This window comes from Strongylocentrotus purpuratus, unplaced genomic scaffold (genome assembly GCF_000002235.5).
Source record: "Strongylocentrotus purpuratus isolate Spur 01 unplaced genomic scaffold, Spur_5.0 spur5_scaffold_7, whole genome shotgun sequence".
NCBI classification, from domain to species: Eukaryota; Metazoa; Echinodermata; class Echinoidea; order Camarodonta; family Strongylocentrotidae; genus Strongylocentrotus; species Strongylocentrotus purpuratus.
Genome location: NW_022145613.1, coordinates 4,293,066 through 4,316,456, shown reverse-complemented (window position 1 = coordinate 4,316,456; position 23,391 = coordinate 4,293,066). Strand labels below are relative to the sequence as shown.

The following is a 23,391-nucleotide window of genomic DNA, read 5'->3' as shown; positions in this document are numbered from 1 at the left end:
ATGATTAAATTATTATTAAATCAAATAGATAGTAGACCAAATGGTCATTAGACCAATTGATACGTAGACCACATGGAGATTAAACGAGCTGGGTGTAGACCATATGGGAATAGACAAACTGGGTAGTAGATGAACAGGTTTTAGACCGATCGCCAATTAATCTTATTTCAGTATCCAGACTCCTGGTCATCCCCATGTTCCCCTCATGCTCTCCCTTCCTCCCCCTCCCCCCCCCCCCTTTTCTCTATCTCTCATCCTTTCTCTCTCTCACCCACTGTCTGTCTGCCTCCCTCTCTCTTGATTTATCCACTAAGAATAATATGAATATATCCCTCTTCAACAAATTCACAGCCTCTTGATCTACTGATATTTAACACATGGATGATACAAACCCAACACTTGAGCTCCTTGGGTGAATAGACAGTTATCTGGTTAAATATTAGACTTGTGTATAGGTGCACATTCATGGAAGATGGTAATAAAAACGATTGTAAAGACATTCAACAAATTTTCAAGGGCAATATTTTTATTTCAATAGGTGGTGCATTGGGCTACTGAATAATCTCTTTTAAAAGTATAAGTGTTTTTTTTTAAATGTAAGTTAAGATTGTTGTAAAGGTCAAGATTGATTTTGATTTTCCAAGTGGCAGAACATTGTCAACAACAGCTAAACCAAAAATTGAAGAATTTTTTGTTTTCTTCTTCAAATTGTGACTGTTATGGAAAAAACACATACTGCACAGGAAGAGGGATGATGTCATGAAGTCATTCGTAAGATGACTATTGCAAGAAGAATGCATTATCCACAGGTTGGTATTTCCTTCTAAATCCATTATTTTCAAGCCTATTTTCATGATTAAACCTACGGTGGTCCACCACAATCAAGCCCCATGGCTGTCATAGATGTATTCACTGACAATTTATGAAGTAAACCAAATAAAGATATATAAAAATCTCCCACACATGTGTCATTTTCATGAGTCATTCAGATCGAAGCTACCGAAATCAGACAGCTTGGCCAAAGCTGTGTTGAGATCAATAGTAATATTTTGAAGAGCGCCATTTACGGCAGACAAATACTCTCACACCTCTCTGTTCTGAGCTCAGCGTCTAAGAATGCGAAACTCTGCGTAAATCTTGACTAAAAGCACTTTCTATCTTTCTGACCCGTTGCAATGTCCTGTTGATGGATGCAGTTTGAAATGTATTATGACTTCAATCACCCCAGGGTTTCGATTCACTTCGATATTGGTAAAATGGTTTCAGACATGGAAACACGAAAAGGGACTACTTTTGATCCCATGTTTCTTCTATTCTAACTCGAAACTGCAAATTAAAGCTGTCGAAGTGCCCTTTCTAGGCTTGTCTAGCCAACTATTAATACAGATATTGCGTGCTTTTAAATGTACACAACAGATCAATGAACGGATTTTACTGACAACCTCTATTTTTCTGTTCCATATCAGCTTGTCTTTATCATTTCACATTATTACCCTTTGATGAATTTTTCTTTCGTATCGAAATATGTAATGTTGGCCTTCATTGTTATTTACTCCTATATTATTTGCTATATTTTGTATTTTGAAACAAAATTTGCGTTGGCCCACTATCAGCCTTTCATAACGTCATTTTCTTTAGATTAGCTTATGAGGTAATGGATGAACATTATGTTCTTCCGGTGGGCCCTGCAATTATTTTACCACAGCAATTGCCAGGTATCCATTTACACCTGGGTGTAGAGTGTCAATCGTGGACTATTTATCTTGCCAAAACATGAGTACCGGGCTGGGATTCGAACCCTCAAACCTTGGCTTGAGACTTGAGAGTCGAGTGACTGAACCACGACACCTCCTCTACCACCTCCATATATATATATATATATAGAGAGAGAGAGAGAGAGAGAGAGAGAGAGAGAGAGAGAGAGAGAGAGAGAGAGAGAGAGCATGAAAGTGACAGGGGGAGATAGAGAGAGAGAGAGAGAGAGAGAGAGAGAGAGAGAGAGAGAGAGAGAGAGAAAGTGATTGAGAGAAAGAGAGGGTAGAGGCAGGAAGCAGAAAGACCGGTTACAAGTTATGTTCAATGTTCAAAAACGTTCTTCAAAAATAAAGATCATTGGAAAGGAAAAGCATAAAGACTCATTGAAATAGGAAGAAAGTGATCTGAGAAAAATGAGGCAAACAGAATACAGTGAGAGAATGGGGAGGAAGAACGAAAGAGCGAATTAACGAAAGAAAGAAAGAAATAAACAGCAGGAAAGACATAAGAGAACCTTAGGAACAGGAAAGAATGGCAAAGGACGAGAGAGTAATAACGATGAGTAATCGCAGCGGCTAACAATAATGACCAGGTGAATTACCTTTGCTCATTTCCGTAAATAAACATCAACTTGATGAATTGCATGAACCTGTCTGATAAGGAGTCTGATTGACACGAACGGGGAAATAGTCGGAAAATGATCCACTTCCTTATGTTTAGCTTAGCTCTATAATGTGTCACAGGTTACACGTTATCTTGTGAAGTTGGTTTTTAGATTGATTATTATTTCGGTTAGCCAATTATATCAGGTCAGCGTCTGTTCGAGAAAGCCCGTTTGTTTTGACGTAATTTATAGTTCTGGTAAGAGGGGTTAATGACAGATATAATACGAATGCTGACGGAAGGAAAAATGTAAACAAAATATAAGAGTTGTCATTTCCTAACTTATAATTTATCATTTGTCTTTTAACGGCTGTTCATTACATTTGAAATAATATTTCCAAGTTAGAGTAAATTGAAAACACACCCACCTTTTATTTTTACATCTGTTTCCTCCTTCCCGGGTTATATTAGTGCAGAAAGTTCTTCTTTTAGTAAACACAAAATATAAATGAAACCCAGCAAAGTTGACAAAATAACTTTGAGAAGGTATACATAGGTCTACACACTATATATTTTTAAAAGAAAAATGCATTCAATCGCATGAAGTCTAAATATATTATTTCGATAGGGTGAAATACAATGTGAAGTTTGGGGTATGTAAATGATCATCTGTTTTCATATCTTACGCTTTACAGAGTGCATGCAATTTTCTTAACCAAACAAACGAACGAAAAACATCAACAACAACACAAAACCGAAGAGAAAAACAATTTTTTTTAAAATACCAGAACAGACAGCCAGAAAGTAAATTTAAACAAATATAATTATAAACAAAACAGAAATCCAAGTGTTATTGGTAGACAAAAACCTGTTTTTAAAACTGAGGAAATGGTATTCAATGTCTCATTGTTTGAATATATGAAAAAGTAATTAAACTCTCCTCAACGATTTTCTACGCTACTCTATAGAAAAGAGGGATGTTAGAGTAATGCAAATGATGACAGTGATAAGACAGTGGGGTAGTTAAGACAGTGGGGTAGTTGACTACCCCACTGTCTTATCACTGTCATAATTTTCATTACTCTAACATCCCTCTAATCTCTCACGATGGAGGAAAGAGGAATCAGGTTCATATCTCATGACATGCACACACACAACAAACAACAATGTGTTGTGTAAGATGCCCGTATCACCGTCATTCTATATTTATGCGGGTAGTAGCTTGACCACACGCGATAAAATGGGCACCCACTACCGATTACTGTTGTCCGACTCCCTTCCCGCTTTTTCTCTGAAAGTTACCGCAAGAACTTTGACAATGGGTCGTAAAATGTGTAATGAAAGAAAATTGGATGGGTGGTAGACGATGGGTATAGTAGACGCCAAATTTATTGGGATAGGATTGGAGCTATTGTCACTGTGGTTCGTACGCGTGCCTCTTTCCATCCATACATCGCTTATATTGCAACAGCCCGGCAATAATCGCAATAGCAGCCTATATTCACTTTTCACCCACCCCTATATCAATCTTGCAACTTATAGCCGTCACTCATAACCACCACCACCACCACCACTACCACATTCACTATTTCCATCACCACCACCGCAGACTGTCACCACCACCACAACCCACTAAGTTTATAAGCATCACCTCCACCACCACCACCACCACCACCACCACCACCACCAACATCAATATCAAAATCAACACCACACCACTATTACCCCAACCACTATCCAAGAAAAAATCCCCAGCAATCCAACAACTAATATTATCATCGCAACCACCACCGCAACCTATACCCCCACCACTGTCACCCCCACCACAACCCACTAAGTTCATAAGCATCACCACCACCACCACCAACAACAACAACAACCACATCAACACCACCACCACTATTACTCCAACCACCATCCAAGAACAAATCCCCAGCAATCCAACAACTAATATTATTTTGCCCTCCACCACCAGTACTTTTTACGAACTAGAATACCACAATCAGCATGACCAATACACTACCACTACCACCATAACATAATATTATTTTCACCTTATTATTTGCATTTTACAACACCCACTCCAATATCCACCACAACCCAGGTTTCCAATACAAACCCTCGATGAAACTTGTTCAACGAGGATATTACAACAGGTGTAAAACTTTTACCCGTTCTGATTGGTCAACCCATTTGAGATTGCCACACATATAATGGGGTGATAAATGTAAAATAATCTATTTTTAAATCATCAAAACTTTGATAATTTTACTCTTAAAAATATTTTAGAAAGTGACAACATAAATTATATTATTATTTTTTTGTTTAATACTGGTAATCAAAAACAGATACCAACTTTTATATCTTATAACCTCAGTGCTACCCCTATTTTCTTAGTAATGGAATAGCCCAATAGATTAATACAAAATGTTAATCAGATAAACTGTATATTCTTAGATATAATGTCTTTTGTACGATTAAAAAATTTACAAACAAAAAACATAATTGGTTATTATATATTAAATAAAATTATTGTATATATTTTGTATACAACTTTTTTCTTATCTCGAGGTAAAATATTATTCTGTATCAAATTGGCAATAGAAATTGTGGATAGTTCGATTCGGCACGGTACACACACAGCTAGATACATACACCGGTTTAACCCAAAACTTACTTCGAGTGTGCATCTCAGCTGGAACAGTACAGCTGACAGAGGTTGTGAGTGCGGGGCATCCATGCCTGTATGAGTTGGATTGATTGAAACAGAATACGGAATACCGATAGTGCCGCAGCTCCGGCATAGTTGGATGTTAGCGCACCGTTGGTATCCATTTAGTGATTGGACCTGCCTCTATTTTTTCGGAATAAACATTAAAAATACATCTGGATATCATCACAGAAATCTGGTCAACATGGCACCAAGGTAAGGATGTTTGCTTTTGCATGAACTAGACGAAGTAGATGCGTGATTTCATGACTTTTATTTACAGAGCACGTTGAGTTATTGAATAATTACATTTTGATTCAGTCGGCATGGTCCATGATGAGTTGGTATCTTTGTCTTAGTGATGATGATCAATGATGTATGTGGTGGAAAACATGGAATACATACATTGTTACTTTTTATCAGTACATGTATATTGATTTACTTCACATTGACTTCAATTTTGAAAATGAAATTCATTGATCCTGTTGATGCCGGGATCGATGCTCATTAAAGTTTGACACAAAGTTTTGACATTAATTTTCTAATTTGCAAGTGCTACTACTAGCTCTTGATCTTCAGTTCTGCATTAACATAACAAAGAATGATATATCACAAGTCTGTGGCAATTTAAAAGTCCAATGAAGAGTAACTTATAGCTTTAAAATAAATCATTATCATTGTTATTGAGTAGATACAGACTAGTTTGCCTTTGTACCAGGCCCTACCATACCAAAATTAAAAATCATCTTTAAACAGAAATACAGTACTGGCAGGGCATGTGCCCCTACCCCTGTAAATATTACCATTTTTTTTTATGGAGATGATCTATCCCCATGCCATGGACCCCACCCCCACACCAATGCAATATGCCCCTACAATAAAACTAAGGCTTGTTATGGAATTTATTGCCAGTCTTTGCTTCTATCTGTTTAATGATATGTATGTACATCTGTAATATAGAATTTCAGGGGAAACACCTTTTATCAGTTAATGAAAAATCATATTTATTTCACTTTCTTTTTATTCAGGCACCATTTTGGGCCTTCCAGTGCCCTTCAATGTGGATTCATATTCATGTTTTGTATACTGAGTGCGATTCACCAAGCAAGCCCCCAAGGTTATGAAGGTAAGATTATAAACAATACAAGAACTTTGATTATCATCTTTGATTATCAATTTACAAACATTTATAGATCTTCAGGTTCCCAGCAGAATATTTGATGGATAGTGATCTGAAAAGTGGATGATAATGTGTGTGTAAAACTGTACATGCATCGATATAACAACATTTAATTCTCTATTCATGCTCAATTGAATCTTTGTGTAATGCAGACTCTTTGTTGAAGAGTTTGGTATGAATGACTTAGAATCTAGGTCGTTGTGTTCAAAGTTGATATATTTTTGTTATTAATCATGTGTTAGATACTGTAGAGGGTATGGCTTGAATGTGAAAGTCTGTCATGTAGAAATGATTGATATTTGTCAGTATGTCTAGAACTCTAGATACCTGTTGATAGTGGATTGTTATTTTGTGTAGACTGTAGAGGTTTGTATATTTTTAGTTCAATTTTGTGGATTTCTACTGAGCACAGCTCAGGTCAGGCAAAAGATTACCGGTATATTGCCTAAAAGAAATTCCCAAGTATTTTCTTTTTGTTTTTACAACCAGATTTGGTAATTCCCACTCATCTTGAATTCTTTATTAATTAAGACACATTGAAGTGTGGTGTCAAACTTTCTTGTATCCATATTGAAAGTGATTGAAGTGTGCATAAATCGTCATAGTTCTGTAAAAAACATATATGATGCCTGCCTGTTGTAGCAGTGCTTTAGCTTTCCTAATGTTGAATACCTGTACTACTCATAGAGAAATAGCTGCTGGTGAAATAACAAAATGTAGCACTCAGACAAAAACATTGTCTGCCAAGCATCACCTTTGTTGGTTGGACGCTAATGAGACGTAGGAGTAGCCCAGCCACCCATCAATGTTTTAGTTAGCATTCTTCACCTTGAAACATGCCAGAACGAGGGCCTGACCTCCGCGGAGCCATCGTAACAGACAAGAACCCAGCATGATTGGTCGTGAACATGAACATTAGTCTGACAAGGTGTCGCCCAACGTCATGACTAATTCTTTAGAGATTTGAGCAGGAGATTATGGATCTGGTATTAAATATGGGCCAGCAAGGATGCACGGTTTGTTTCTTGGCACCTGGGTTGCGAAAAAGGTGATGTCGTGCGGCGATGATGGAGGAAAAATGTCCGGCAAACGTAGACCTGTCTTAATAGATGACAGCACATGGATTTTAGATGCAATGTTGTACAGGATAAAGGATAGTCTTACTTCCATGGGAAACAAGTAAGTCCAGCCTTCTTGGCCATATACGGTAGTGATAGGATGAATTAGCTATACTGTCTCTTCTAAATCAGTCTGATGTTTGCCATAAATTGTCAAGGATGGATATTAGGGCTTTGCCTTTCTAAACTTTTCCCTCGATGTAGGAAAGATGAAATGGATTGATGCAGTTAACTCTACTTGGAAACTATGGTCTATTATATTATGAAGGCAAAAAAAAAGTCATGTCAAACAATTTGCTTTGAATTAGGCTAGGTGAAGGCATGGACACATAGAGTTGAAGGCAGCGGGCAAGATCTGCCACTAAACCAGCGGTGGCCAATTGTGGCCTCGTCTCAAGCTGGTTCGCCTAACGACTACCAAGTGCTAGGATGCTTCCTCCAAGCTATTTATTCATTACCCACATGCATAGTCTGCATTCACCCCAGTACAACATGCCCTCCTTATCATGTGTGTAAGATCGGCTTGTTATGTATGCCAGTATGTATTTGAACTTGAATGCTAGAATGTCTGCTATCTTTACATTATTCCCTCGTAGATATCTTTCAACATCCATGCCCCGTACAGAGCCCCTCGATAAGAAGTGAGTGCACTTTGAATGTAATTGTGAGATATTCTGATACATACATGTACTATTAAATCTAGTCTACTACTTAATTCTGTCATCTCCATAATTTTAGTATACAGGAACCACCCTCCCGGCAATAGGTTAAGTCAAAAGGTTATTTTCATGGTAAAATGTTTAAATAAGGGATTGTAAGTATTTCTCTTCTGCGTAATAAGGTTTCTTATTGTTATCTGACTAGCTTCACATGTAGAGGTGTTCGTGAATGATATGACAATGACAATGGATTACCCAGACTCATCTATAGCATTCCTTCACTGCTGGTGGTCTGGTCATCTCCAGTGCATCTATTTGAAAGCCTGTTTGCACAGTGTTTTGAAAGCGAAATGGCATCAATTAGCTCTTTGTTGAAGTACATGTAGGCCTACCGTATATATGAAATATGAGTTTGTTCTGGAAGTTTGTAAAATTGATATTTTTTTAAATAGTAAAATTATCAACCTTTTTTTTGTGTGTGAGGAGGTGGGGTTAATATCTTAAGCTAAGCCCATTCACCATGCTAACTGCGTTATAAGTTTATGATGATAATACCACAGAGAATTACAAAGAATGGAAGCTTGAAATTTCTGGATATGATGTAATAGGCCTGAATACATCCTTCTAAGCTGGGTTACTTGAGCATGACAGAAAAAATTGTTTTACTCTTTGATGCTGATGGATGGGCAGGTAGAGTAAGAAAGGTGCCTCGTGCTGTTCAGGACTGGTGTGTAAGTCACCACCGCCATTCACTGCCTCCTCTTTATGTATTTGACTTTTGAAGTATCCAAACTTAACTATTTAGTTTTTAAATGGATAAATGGTCTAGATGTTGTTATTCTATGGTGGCTCAGATGATCCCGCTTTCACAATTCACCAAGTACAAATGCCTCCAACAGAGATGAAAGGGGATTAGAATACTGTTATATTACATCATGAAGGTTTAAAACTTCAAATCAACTTTGTTGAACAATGGGCACAATGGTAACTGCTCTTGTGTCTACTAGACCACCTAGCCTAGCTGGTTCATCCTAATCCCAACACACTTGACAGTGAGACTGACCAAGAGCTTGCTTCGAAGACAATGAAAACCACTTCTAATGAGAGATAAGCTAGGATTGTATCACTTTAGCAGTGGTTTTATTTCCTTGAAGAGTAGGTGTGATGCAAAGATACTTGATCTTCATTGGTAATCCCATCAGTTACATGTATGTAGACACAGGCAATAATAGCCATTTATGTACAGGTGAAGTGGTCTCCAGTGTAATCTTATTCTTAAATAGAGTGTACCTGTTTGTCCTGTTCAGGATGCCAACTCCTTACCGCCAAGTGACCAAGGAGTTTGTGGCTTGTTCTTAACTTCTTACGCTGTTCATTTAAATTGTCTCCCTTGGAAGGTCTTTTGGACTTGGTGTAGACCATAGACCTAATTGTCCATGTATAGTCTAGACAGACCATAATTATGTCTGTGATGGCCCTTTGAACATGACTCTCCAGTGTAGTCTAAAACTCTAATAAAATGTCTAATCAGAGCTGTAAGGGCGTTAACGCATACCATTTAACAAAGTGTCGACAGCAAACACCGTTCTAGCTCTCAATATATGATATCGTCCACCTTTTACTTCTCAAAGAAAATTTCTGATGATATCCCCAAAAGTTCCAAATCCTCTTTAGTTTGGTTTTGAAATCAACCTTATCAGGGCTAGGAGAAAGATTCATGATCTACACCTGTCCGATGCCTGACCCTGCAAGAATCTGGTGCCAACAGGTCAAGTTTATTTTCATAGCCAAAGAATTCCAACCATTTTTGTGACACAGTAGCACAGGGAAATATGACAAAAGTATGGAAATGGCATGGGGAGCTTGGCTGTGAGATTATCAAAGGAACCTGTTCGTTTAATAGAGAACTTTAATAAAGTCTTGTAAATTTACACTAGATATAAACCAAAGTAATATGAGAGGCTATATTGTAGACATTTTTGAAGGGTCAAGTGTCAGGTTTGTTCTGTTTGAATAAATAGTTTGAAAACTCTCACTTTTTGGGTTTCAATCAAATTGATAAGAATGTTGCTGCCATCAATCAATTTTTGATAGCAAGAAATTGAGGAAAACAAGTCAATAAAAAATGGGATAAGGGCACTTATATTAATCATATGCCACTAATATTCTTGATTGTTTGAATATTTTTGTACAAATGGATTTAGTAAAGGCCATTTGTTGAAGGATTTGTTAAAAAGTAACTGGTATGTAACTAGTAATAAACTGATGAAAGTGCTGAAATTATTTCCAGGGAAGAGACAAATAGCCTTTTGTTTGTTAGATAAATAATGTATGAATTATTATAATACAATCATGATAAATTCTTCAGATGCTTAAGACAGTGGCATACATCAGAATTAAGATTAGGATTTTTTTCCTTTAAATATAACAGCTTTACAGTATTACACTTAGCTTTTGAAGATATTGAATGGCTGATTTAGTGAAGGACCTGTTTGTCTTTCTGATTGTGGTGTAGGTCACAATGAGGCTACTGCCTTGATTGAAGAAAAGCATTCCTCCCTGCCACTGCTCATACAACCTGGAGCCATTTCACAGCCTATTCAAATAAAAAAAACCTCCCAAACCTTTCTAAAATCCTCCATGATTTCCCTCAAAAGATGTATCCTCCCAGAAGTAGAGGAAATAGAAAGTGCAGGTGGTCATATTTGGATAATTTTCACCAACCAGAGCCCTTAAAGGCTTGGTAGGTAGCGACTTTCAGGGCGGTTCTAGAGGACGGAGGCATCGGTTGCGTGATGCTGACGGCAAGGGGCTTTGGAAGAAGTGAAGACAGACCCCTTTTCACCTGAATTGTGAATTGATGGAGGCAAGCAGACTTGGTACTGATCTCTGCTTAACCCTGAAGGCACTTTATATACAGAAAGTATGGGTCTTTGTTGCACTCCTCTCTCCCTGTCCCACCCCTCCTTCTCTCTCTCTGTCTCGCTCTCTGAATGAAAACAACACACCTAGACATTTACTGGTAGGACCTAGATGTATCTTTTTACATCCTTCCTTCCTATATTTGTTTAAACACACAGTTTCCTGTTCTGTGGCGAGACATTAAGAATCCGTCTCATGTTTTTTACAACTTCTGTAAACACAATATCATATGATACAGACACATCAACTTCCCTGGGCCAATGTTATTGAAAACTGTGCCCATTTCTGCAATTTGAACTCTGTAATTAAAAAATGGATTTCTAGTATGAAAAGAGCCGGACTTATCGGGAACAACAGTTGTACATCAAATGAAGATAATGAGGGATATTAATAATTTCATTAGATTTGTGAAGTTTCAATTGGCACTTTTCAATTTTCTGTGCTTGAAAAATAGAACTCAGGTACTGGACTTGGCAGAAGTTTGGTTTGCATAATACCTTTTTTTCTTTCTTGAATTGATAAAAGACTCTTTCATCCATTTGAGTAAAAAAAAAGTTGAATGTATTCAAACTAGTTGCAAAGTGTAAACCCGACTCATCCCGACAAGATGCCCTGAATGTTACTATCTTCTGAGGACACAAAGAGCTTGCTCACATCATTTTGCTAAGAGTTCAGAGCATTCTGGCTCTAGTCTAAGCTGAAGAATTGCATGTTTACCTTCTCCAGAACAGTTTGACAAGGAATCTATAAATTTTTTTTTGAATATCAGACTGGAAGGTCAATATTTGGATTAATTCTAGGGCATAAACGCACGCTTGAAAACAGTATTAAATGGACATTTAATTCTCCTTTATGAAAAGAGAGAATTCCAAAGTTCGAGCATTGTGTCAATAATGTCCTTTTGTTGAAAAAAACATGATTATTATGATATCAAGTTCAGCTTCATGCCCCATGTCTGGGCTGAGAAGGATAATAATAATGGGAAGATGGGATAAAATGCAGACACTTGGCGGGGATGGCTTAAGTCAATATTTAGCCAGGGTTTCATGCAATGAATATGTACTGTTAGAATATGAAGAAAAATGATATGGGGAAGATATGTATTTCTTCCTAGTATGTTAAGGGCAAGCTTGTGAATACATTTTTTGTGGGTTTAAATTGATATGTTACAAGTATTTCCTTTCTTTTCAACTGTTTTCCCCTTTGAATGTGCTTCTATTACACAATAATAATATTTCAGGCAGCATTCCATCATGTTCATCCAATATTTTGGAATAGATTTCATCCAATTATTATCCGCAAAGAAGACTTAGACCCCGTTCTCATTTACTTCGTTGGAGCGGTCTAACTAAGACCCGTTCCTCAGGAACAGTTCTTAGGTGAGTGTGAACGGTCAAAGTGGTCCAGGAAGTGGACTTCTGGACCGCTCCAGAAGACCATCTCGGGAGGTGGTCTTGAGGAACGGGTCTTATTAAGAGCGGTTTGGGCCGCTCTAACGTGCAATGTGAACGGAAGCGTACTTTGACTGGAAGTGAGCTAGTGACGTTCCGTGCAAAACATGTAGTACGGTACATACGGTTTGTATTCCGCGCGCGAAAAAATTGACCTGCTGACCTGAGCTGCCATAGCAACAAGACCACTTTGACTCGTGGAGCGGTTTGAGCCATAAAAAACTGCTCGGAGTGTGAACGCTCGCAAACCGTTCTTCAAGACCCGTTCCTCTGGAGCGGTCTAACTAAGACCACTTTCAAAGTGAGTGAGAACGGTGTCTTAGAGAAGGTTATGCTGCATACCATGTTGAAACTGAAGTCTGCAGACAGTTGCTTGGCACTTTTTGATAGCTAGCTAGGTCACCAGCCATATAAGTACTTATATACAGAGTACCTTCCAATTATACTCATGGCCCTCCAGAGAACCATTTGGTGACCAGATGCCATCATCAGAAGTGACCCAAGTCAAGATTTATCACTCAGAGAAGAGGAAATGGCTGCAAAGAATATTTGCTGAGATTGAAAAATATGATATGGGTGATTCACAATGTAAAGTAGACCTACATTGTATGGGAGCTCCTTGGATGTAATCTTGCCTCCCCCAAAACACCTCCTAAATATTAATTAATAAACTATTAGTGAAAGAATGTATGGAATTGGCAAGAGATTTATCTTTAGAAAGTAGAAAGGAGCCCCCAAAAACATGTTTAATTAAAATGAAATGGTAGAAAAGCCTCCTGAACAAACAAAACCGAGAAATGCATAATAATATATTGCAGCATATCTAAAACGAGCCTCTCAAGAAGGAATCATTATTTTCACACTTTTATTGAGTTCATCAACCACAGTTTTGAAGTTTGTACCTTCAATCTTGGTCACTATTTGGCTCTTTTCCACATCCAAACATTAAAAATTAACAATAAACAAGATTTGATATTTCCTTCAAACGTGCCCCATCCCAGTGTTTATGCACCTGTGTGCCTTTGTACTAAATATTACACTAAAATATACACAAAACTGACATAAAACTTTATAAGTGAGGCGTATTGTCTGTCATGTAGTTGCAACTTGCAAATGTAAGGACACAATTTCTGTAATTTGCACACCTCTGAACAGGAAACAAACCGCTTGGGAACAATAGAGAGTATTTCTTTGAAGCATAAAACCACTATTTTCCCCTCATTATGAGCAGCCAGTGCCCTAAGGGGTCTAAACAAGCCTGAGAAAAAGAAATAATACCAGGGTCAAATGCAGGTGACATTATACGACCTATTCAGACCAGGGGGAAATTTGTACAAACTTTGTTTTTTCATACATGTATAAAGATTCATCGTCTTGATGAAAGGGGCATGCATGCTTGAAAACCTGAAAAAGTATTGTATGAAGAAATATCTTCTAAAAATAGTTTGGGGGAGGTCATTTGACATCAAATGTTCACTAATGTTATGGTATTGTTTGAGGATCTACAAGATGATAATATATTTGGACATGCTCCCAATAAGCCCCCCTCAGTGTTATGGTTTTTCAAACAATATATGACATAAACACCTGAAGTAATGCTCAATCCTCTATTTTACTACACTGCCGCCCATAAAGTTGGAATGATTTGTTCATACCTCTTTTCGTGAAATGATTTTGGTAATACAGATTATTCTTGATGCATTAGATAAAGTTGATATCTTCTCAGAACTTTATTAATCAATCTGTGTGACAATTTAGTTAAGAGTGATCAATAAAGTTCTAAGAAGATCAAAACCTTATCTACGTGTATCAAGAATAAACCATATTATTGTCACAATTACTTTATGAAAAGAGGTATGGAAAATGTTCCAACTTTTAAGGGCAACAGTCTATGTAGAGCAGCCTGTTTCATTACAGGACATTCACACTAGAAAAATTAGTGTACCGGTATAACAACATGTATATGGTTTTAGCTTGGCTACATGTACAATGTATATGGGGAATTTTGTTAGTGTGAAGAGGGACATAGATCCAGGCTCCATATGAGAGGAATTAGTCTATGTAAACCCTATTGGCATTGTTTGTATGAAATATTACTTCCTGTGGAATAGGAAGCAACTCCATTCACCTAGACAAATTTATTATGCATACAAATTTAAAGGCTTTACTGGTAGTCTTGAAGGGGAGGGGGGGGGGGGGGGGGGGGGGGGCTTGAAAAGTAGAACCAATTGCATGTTTTGTGATCTGCAAGGTATCATCATTCATTGACATTTTGATATTGTACATGAGATCATATATTGAGTCAAGAATGGCTTTGTATGCAGCTGAGGATAATGATATTCATTTGTTAGGTAACTATAGAGGCTAGGGAAATGATTTAGTTAACATTCTCAAAATATAGACTGCAGAGTGCAGTTGTAAAATTCCTAACTGGTATTTGATTTATTCATTACAACTTTATATAAAAATGATAACCTCCATACAATACTTTGAATGATATCTGCACCACCAAAATTTTCCCAGGGATTTTCATCAATCTTTTGAAGAAGAAAACAAATCTGACATACGTGTCTACGTGATATGTGTGGCATTTTCGTACAACATGTAAAAAAAGAAAAAAAATTACATTCAACAACTTCACGCATCGTCTCCTGTCCCTGTTTCACACAATTCATTCTTTCAGTTTTCAAGGTTAAAAACCCAACTACCTGTAGCAGGAGTACATGAACCATATTCTCACTGGGAATTAAAGGAAGTTGTCCACAAGTGTCATCAGCAATTGGCAAGGTTGAGGAAGATTATTGTTTTGACACGAAAAAATGATTCATAATTTCAGTAAAGAAACACAAATAATCAAAGACCTGAAATTTTAACCAATTACAATTTTTAATTTGTATATTATTTTGTATTTTGCCCCCTCTTGTACTAGTAGTTAATTGTATGTTGGTGTAAATAAAAGTACTCTTTTGTTCGTGGAAACTTTGCCACTGTACATGTAAATATTACATAGATCTGCTTGCAGACTGCAGTAATTGGTATTGCTCCTTATTGCAATAATTAGACTTATTTTCTGAATTCTCCAGAGCTCTGTTTGAAACCTCCAAAGATCCTTTTTTTTCTCCCTGTCTGTAGCTCAATGGCTCACAGCCCAACATATTTTCTACCTTTTTTCTTTCCAGGCCTAAGTACTGTTTTGTTAGGACTTGGTATGGATGGACCTGTTCTGAAGTCCTTGGCCTTTTTAAAGGTGTATTCTCATCTTGAATTACTGAAACCGCCCACTACATCAAGTGCTTTCTTGAATATTGTTCGTATCAATTCAGAAGTCAAGTGGGCTTACAATCAAGTCAAGCAGAACAATACAAAAATAGCAAAAGACCTGGGAAACAACTATTTTCTTCCCACTCGTACAAGGTTGTCCGAGTTTTTACAAGCCATTGTCCCAGATTGCTAACACAAATGGTTGTCAAGGGAAGTTGTAAGAAGTTGTCGAGGATGTCTCACTTCCAAGATGCCGTCCTATTGAGAAGGAGAATAACTTCTCAAGACTCAATGGAGATGTGAGAAATGTGACAATGTTGTGAAAGCCTGGAAAAGATTTTATTCTTGGCCGGGGTTCAAAAACATTCTTGGGGTGTCTGGGTAAACAGTGAATTGGACTGGGAGAAGAAGTTGGCAGACATGGCACGCTGGCCAGGTTTTGTGAATGGATGCATTTGACTTTTGACTACCCATGCAGCACCTGTAACATTTGTTGAACTTGTCTGGTGGATCATGGGAGGTGGGTTCAGCAAACATCATCGTGAAACCATGGCCATGAATCTTGTTTCTCATTATCATCAATGTGATTGAAAATATACTGTGTTCCTGTCTTGTCAGTTCTCGTTATCTTCGCAGAGCAACATACAAAAGAAAATAATACTCTGCACTTTGATACTTCCTTACACATGTAAATGTTGATTCGCGTTGTTTTCAATAATAAGGCTGTTCTTGGATGTAGAATAATGAATTCTATGTAGAGATTTTAATTTTTTGGAAGTTAAACATATCAGTCTTTCTTCTATCAATATATTCAAATGGAGAAGGAGAAGGACAAGGACCTAGGCCTAAGTTAAAACATTTTGTATACAAAAAATACATGTATCGTGCATGTGCTTGAAGATGCTATTTACCAGGATTACTAAATCATAGAACCAAGGATTCATATTTGTAAAGTATGAAGTTGAATTTTAGAAAAAGATAAATTCGTGAAAGAACCGTCATAGAAATAATGTTGAATTAAATAAAATAGACCCAAACCTTTCTCAAATATTTAGATATTGTATGAATTAACTAGAATTTCATAGAGGGTCATTGTTTCTTGCGAGCAATCATTTAGTTATCAATGCAATACTGACAGAGTACCAAGGAGTGCCATGTGGGCCTACATGAATATTAGTTTATTACCAGTTTACCACTCTATACCTAGATATATTGTTGTATATTTCAATGCCAACAGTGAAGGTGAATAGCAATGAAAATGGGCCAAGCTAATCGTTTGCCAACTATTTTTGCTTTCCTTTCATCTGACCAATTCATCCGTCATAAGCTCATTTATTTAGGAGCCCCTGTTAACAGTCTAGTGGTTTCCCCGGTATTGATTCTTTTTAGAGTTTCCCTTGTAGATGATTTGTTGATAGGGCTCTGAGCTGAGAAGTTGAGAACTTGGGAATGGGGAAGCTAGGGTTCTAATCGTATGTATTAACTACTTGGGATGCTACCAGTACCATCTATGCTGCTTGCACATGGTGAAATGATACATCCGATTTACTGCCATTTGAGTAAGGTTAATGAGAAGATCTTATTGTAAGGGGAAGGATTAGAGATGAAAGGAAACTTCCAAGATCATTTGAGCTGTAAAATGGTAGTTTGATCTTGTTCTATCAAGTGACTTTAAAATTAAGGAGCAATTAACCCATGTCATGCTAGACAATAAAAAGGCCATTTAAGCATTTGATGGTTCATGGATTTACAGTAAAGTTTGTTGGTAATTAACAACCTAACTGCTGCATTAAGACAAGTAGTAGCACTGTCAATCTACACATGACCCACACTTTCCAATCCTTCATAAATGCATGCATCAGACACAATAAGGTGTAAGATATCATCTCAAAAGCTTGTTAGAAAAGGAATCATGTTATTGTAACCTAAGTCTTGGATTTTCACAGTTTGAATGGCATTTGAAGTATCGTACTTCAGAGGCGTTCATTCAACCTGGTGTGTTGTTGTAAACATAAGCCGGCTAGAGTAAATCGCCAGGGTGTATGTATTAGCCGACGCATGAAGGAACATATGGGACTGTACCTGGTGTATGAACTGTCTGGTATGTTTGGGAGATGAAAGCGATATCCTTCCTGCAGGTTTCCCCGCTGATAGGCTAAGTTAAGAGGTCTGCTATGGTTCCCTTGTTAGGTGAACTTTAATATAGGCCATACTTTTCTTTGTCAGATTTCAGCCTGTAATAACTAGGTTTAATCTGTATTAATGTTCACTTCCACATTCTACATTGAAGAAGAAATGATATTCAGAAGTTAAAACAATTACTCTTCACAAAATAGCCTCATTTCCATACTTTGTATCTTAGGGAGAAATAATAGATGAGGAGATAGGTAGAGACAGAGAGAGCTCCCTTCCTAGGCTTAGGTGTGATTGAAAGAGCAAAATAAAGACTTGACACTTTCTCTTGCAACCCTGTCCATTGATAAAAATACATTTGGTCTAGAGTTTTGACATACTGAAAGTGCATTGAGGGTTTCTTAAACAGGTAATTTCCAAGCATGCTGGCTCATGATTTACAGATGTATCTACACATGTTGGGCATACCTTGCAAACAGATCTGAGACTCTGTAACCTTGACATCAACCTTCGTATGACACCTCTAGAGAATGAAGGGTTGACATCTCCATCACCTTGCTTTGGGTGTGCCGTATTAGTGAGGAGGCGGGTGGTGTAGGAGAAAGACTGAGAGAGAGAGAGTGTGAGAGAGAAAGAGAGACATACAGGGTGTAGATGAGGAGATAGATAGATAGATGGAGAGTGAGAGACAGACAGACAGACAGATTGGAGAAGAAGAACAGAGAGACCAGATAATGGAGGAGATATGTTAAGGGAAAACATAGAAATAGATAGAGAGAGGGGGTAGAGGAGGTATGTGAGAGAGAGAGAGAGACAGAGAAAGAGAGAGAGCAACATAGCTCCACAGGTGAGATGAGGTCATACAAATTGAGAGAGAGTAGCTAGAGGGAGGGAAACAACAAATATATCAGAATACTTGAGAGTTTCTATCAAATTTGCCGCCTCCCCCCCCCCCCCCCCTGAATCATAGAAATAGCCTGGAGAGTGGAGACATCTAGAAATGCCCCCAAATGTTACTTCTTATTTTTTCTTCTGTTTGGTCTAGTTTTTTTTTATGTTGTTGTAATTCACAGGTTTGTTATAAAATGTAAGACTACACTAAAGTTCAACTTGTGATTTTTTTTCATTTTTCAGTTGGTCAGAGAAGGTGTAATATACACAGCCCACCCAGATGCCCAGAACAAGAATGACCCATAAGAAAATTTGTTGTAGGTCAATGGGTGGACGAAGGGGCTTGACCAATGAGTGATGGTCACGCCTTTCATAATGACCTGACCTTCATGTGAGGTGCCTGTGATAAACGAACCTCACAGCCATCGAAGTGGAAGCGGTCATTATCACTTTGGTGCCTGTGGTCATCCGTTCATTATTCAATTCTAAAGACTGTTGTACATGTTACAATGACCGCTTTGTATAAATGGCATGATCAATTCCAAATTTGAACTTTTGTAATTAAAAAAAAAAAATCAATTTTCACTCACTATTGACTAAAAAAAATTAAAAAAATTATTTATAAAAGATTTCTGTGTGTTACAATATTTTTCTTCAGGATGCTTTATTAGTTAAAAAAAATATTGGACTCCATAAACTGACTTGGTTGAACTTAAATCAGCTTTTAAAGTTATGGCTGTAATTGAAAAAGATTGATCACATTTCCAGGTATGATGGGATACATGGTCGTTTGGTATAGTCATCATCTAAAGGCCAAAGTGGTCACCCAGATTGGTCAAGAAATATATTGAGGTCATTAAATCATTAGTCAGTAATTGGTAAGTGTTTAAAAAATTAGACTCCCTATTGAGAGGTGTTAGAGTGCTTCCGATGGATGCACATTGGTTCTTCTGCAGGTGGCAAAAATGTGGCTGGATTATGGTCTTGTGAAATATTGTGGACTAAATTGATCTGTCAAAGTTTGACTTTCAGAAGGGTTTGTGAATGTTGTAGGATTGTTTCCAGGTAACTCTATTAATTAAGATTCAGTGATGAATAAGTAAATTATTCTTCTCTTACTTCACATATTATAATATTGGACTAGTGTTATGGGCTATTGATTGGTACTCTGATGGGTGCCCAGAACACACAGGCCTCCAAATTATATGTTTTTGTAATTGAAACATAGACCCATTTATTGTCCCAAAACCATATGAATTTGAGTCTGGGCTCCAAGTGAGAAAAAAAATGGGAAAAGTCTTGTCTTTTTATGAGATGGCTTGATTTTTGCATTAATTAGTGATTTTAGTGCACAAAAGCTGAGGTGATTTCGCTTAAAAGAATAGCGGGCTATTTGGCAATCTCAAGCTGATGAAGACAGGCCTAATAAGCATTGTTGTGCCTGAGATGGACTGTTCAGCTCATTAAAAAGACCATTTGTAAATGTTATGGTACCAGGCCCATGTTAAAAGATTACATTCACCTTTATGACAAGCCCTTAACTTTCAATTTTTAGAAGAACATGTTATAAAACATGTACCCTGTCACAGGAAAGGGGACATCAAAATATGTCATCAGTTTTGCTGGTCATGCTGGTAGGAAGGTAGCCTATAATCTAGGCGGAGTGCCGAGATTTTTCCTTTGCTGCTAGACTAACCTTAAGCAGAACGTCTGATACGGCGAGACTACGAACCGTGAGTCGCGAAGCGGCTCACCGCCTATAATCACTGGTCTAGCTTTAGTCGTTGTTTTTTTATTATCGACCTTGAATCCGTGCCAGTTTTCGTATGAAAAACTGCCACGGATTCAAGGTCGATAATAAAAAAACAACGACTAAAGCTAGACCAGTGATTATAGGCGGTGAGCCGCTTCGCGACTCACGGTTCGTAGTCTCGCCGTATCAGACGTTCTGCTTAGGGTTAGTCTAGCAGCAAAGAAAAAAGCTCGGCACTCCGCCTAGATTATAGGCTAGTAGGAAGGATGCACTAGGCAGGTATGTGTGAATCCTAGTGGTGTGAATCAGTTACATGCTGGGCTTCTAAAACAGCTCGTAACCTCAGCTAGACTTGTAAGTGGTTTGTAAAACCAGACAGGTAGGCACAATGAACGATTGTTAAACCACTTCCCGTTTAGAACACGTCAATTTCTTACATAACTACTTCAACAGCAGAAGGTGAAGTGGTATGACTTCTACATTTGTAATTTGTTAACTTGTGGAGAGCTCCTTTGTCTGAGAAGTAGTGCATGATAAAAAGAGAGAGAGACAAAGAGAGAGAGAGAGAGAGAGAGAGAGAGAAAGGGAGAGAGGGGGAGGGAAAGGGAGATAGAGATAGAAGTGGGTTGTCCCTAACCCTATTTGTTCTTGGGTCACCTAGCCCAAAACACAGACTTGAAGCCAACCTTCTACAGACCAAGAAAGCTATCCTATTCTTCCCTGAAATCGTAGAAATGATGCTAAGCCCTCAAAAAAGATCAAGGTCTAATGAACTGGTCCCTGCTTTGGTCCTACTGAGGGATTGTGTCCACAATGGGCGCTAAGTCCTCCTTAAACGAGATGGCCAATCTGTTAGCATTGGTCAAGGAGGTAAGCCCCAAGGTGGCTTGACAGAAGTGTTATCCAAACCCTAAGGTGTGATGTGGGATTTGCAGGTTTAGGAGGAATTTCTCCAGGCATGCCTAAAATATTTGTTGAGATGTTTTTCATATCAGTTTCCTTTTATTGCTTCTATATAAATTCAGGTCAATGTACTGAGGTGCCTACTCTGGGGAGGAAAGTATACTCTTCCGAGTTATGGGCTTAGGGAGTAAATATAAATATTGCCATTTCTACCAGAGGGGCATTTAAACAGTATAGTCTGTGAGCTCTCCGCCATCCCCACACCATTCCTCATCTCTCTCGCTCTCTCTCTCTCTCTCTCTCTCTCTCTTTCTGTCTCTCTCTTTCTGTCTCTCTCCACTCTCTATTTCTCTCTCTATTTCTCTTTCTTTCTCTATTTCTCCCCCTCTCTCTCTCTCCCCCTCTTTCTCTCTATCTTGCTCTCACTCTTTTTCTTGCTCTCTCTCTCTCCCCCTCTCTCTCTCTCCCCTCTCTCTCTCTTTTATATTTTTGTTTGCCTGTATACATGTACCTCCACCAATGTATTCAGGTTTATACTCAATTTGATATAATAGTGTGTTTTGTACTTCCATGCAGCCTCTCAGAACCATTGTTAGTCTTAATCGACTTTCTCTTGTTTCTTTTGGGGTAAACAAATTGTTTAACATTTACAAGAAAAATTTCAACCTAGTGTTAAAAGGATGAAGCAGTATTAAATCAGGTTGTCTTCCTAATAAGGAAACGGGACAGGAAATAGAACACAATTATCGGCTTATTTTGTATTATTAGCAACTAAAACTAAAAGCCTACTTTATGACGCGTACAGTCCTCTTTAGGAACGTGAGGATCTCACAAGAAATGCTTACATCTGAATACTTATTTAGTAATGTTTCTTTACTAAAACCAAGAATGCACAATAAAGCTTCGTAGAATTCACCATTTGCAGTTTGCTGCTAAATCAGATTTTCTCATATCATCACTGTTTTGGACAAACTGGACAGGAAATAGAACACAATTGTCGGTTTATTTTGTATTATTAGCAACTTCAACTAAAAGCCTACTTTATGATGCCTACAGTCCTCTTTAGGTATGTGAGAATCTCAATTCTTCACAAGGAATGCTGGCATCTGAATACTTATTTCATTTTAAAGCGATGTTTCTTTACTAAAACCAAGAATGCACAATGAAGATTTGTAGAAGACACCATTTACAGTTTACCGCTAAATCACATTGTTCTCATCATCACTGTTTTGGGGCAAAAACATGAATGTTTTTATCAGGTTTGTTTTAAGCAGTGAAGAATACATGTGGTCGTACATGTACATCAGTGAATAAAGAAGCAATTACCGGTTCAATCAAAGGTTGATGTATACAGAGGCAGAGTAAGTGTCATAAGATGGCTATCACAGAAAGCCTAGCAATTCATTCACTACAAATGTATCCCCTTTGTAAAGGTGTGTTTTAATCAGTATTCATGCTTTGAAAACTGACAAAAACCCACATCAAAATGTAATGGAATGAGATAATTGCTTTCCAACCAAACATGGATGCCAACAATACTCTGAAGTAAAATCTTGGTGTTTATTGCTCTTTAATGTGTCTCATGCACAAGATTGAATTCATTATATCTTTATTAATGGTCCTTCCTTTAAGAATCATCATTATGCACACAACATAGAAGATACGTAACAGGGCAGGGTTTTCCACCCTGGCAGTTAATATATTTAAATATTTCAAAGTGAAACAAGAAAAATACAGAAAAAGAATCACTATTAAATGATTTTGTTTAGGTTGTTTGGTCCTTTTTATTACACCAACTGACAACTCTATGATTCCCCTCAGGAGCTCTTCATTATTTTTAGTTTACACAAAATTTAAGAAATATCACTTTCCGTCAATATAGATGAAAAATATATATATATTTTTGTTCATAGATAAAAGCATGTAAAACAAGACCTGGAAGAACATATCATGTTTCCAATGATACATTTTTCTTTGGTTTGAGAAGATTTTCTTTTGAGAAAATGAAAGTTGATGAGTGTGTCTGTAATAGAGTGAAAACAAGCCAGAGCA

General features: G+C 37.6%; 1 long non-coding RNA gene across 1 annotated transcript; it reads left to right on the top strand.

The window, feature by feature from the left end:
* The first annotated feature begins 5,003 nt into the window (after nt 1-5,003).
* Nucleotides 5,004-7,674, top strand: LOC115919985. The gene is made up of 2 exons (XR_004062106.1): nt 5,004-5,284; nt 6,097-7,674. It is a non-coding gene; the product is annotated as an uncharacterized LOC115919985 (long non-coding RNA).
* The last annotated feature ends 15,717 nt before the right edge of the window (nt 7,675-23,391 follow it).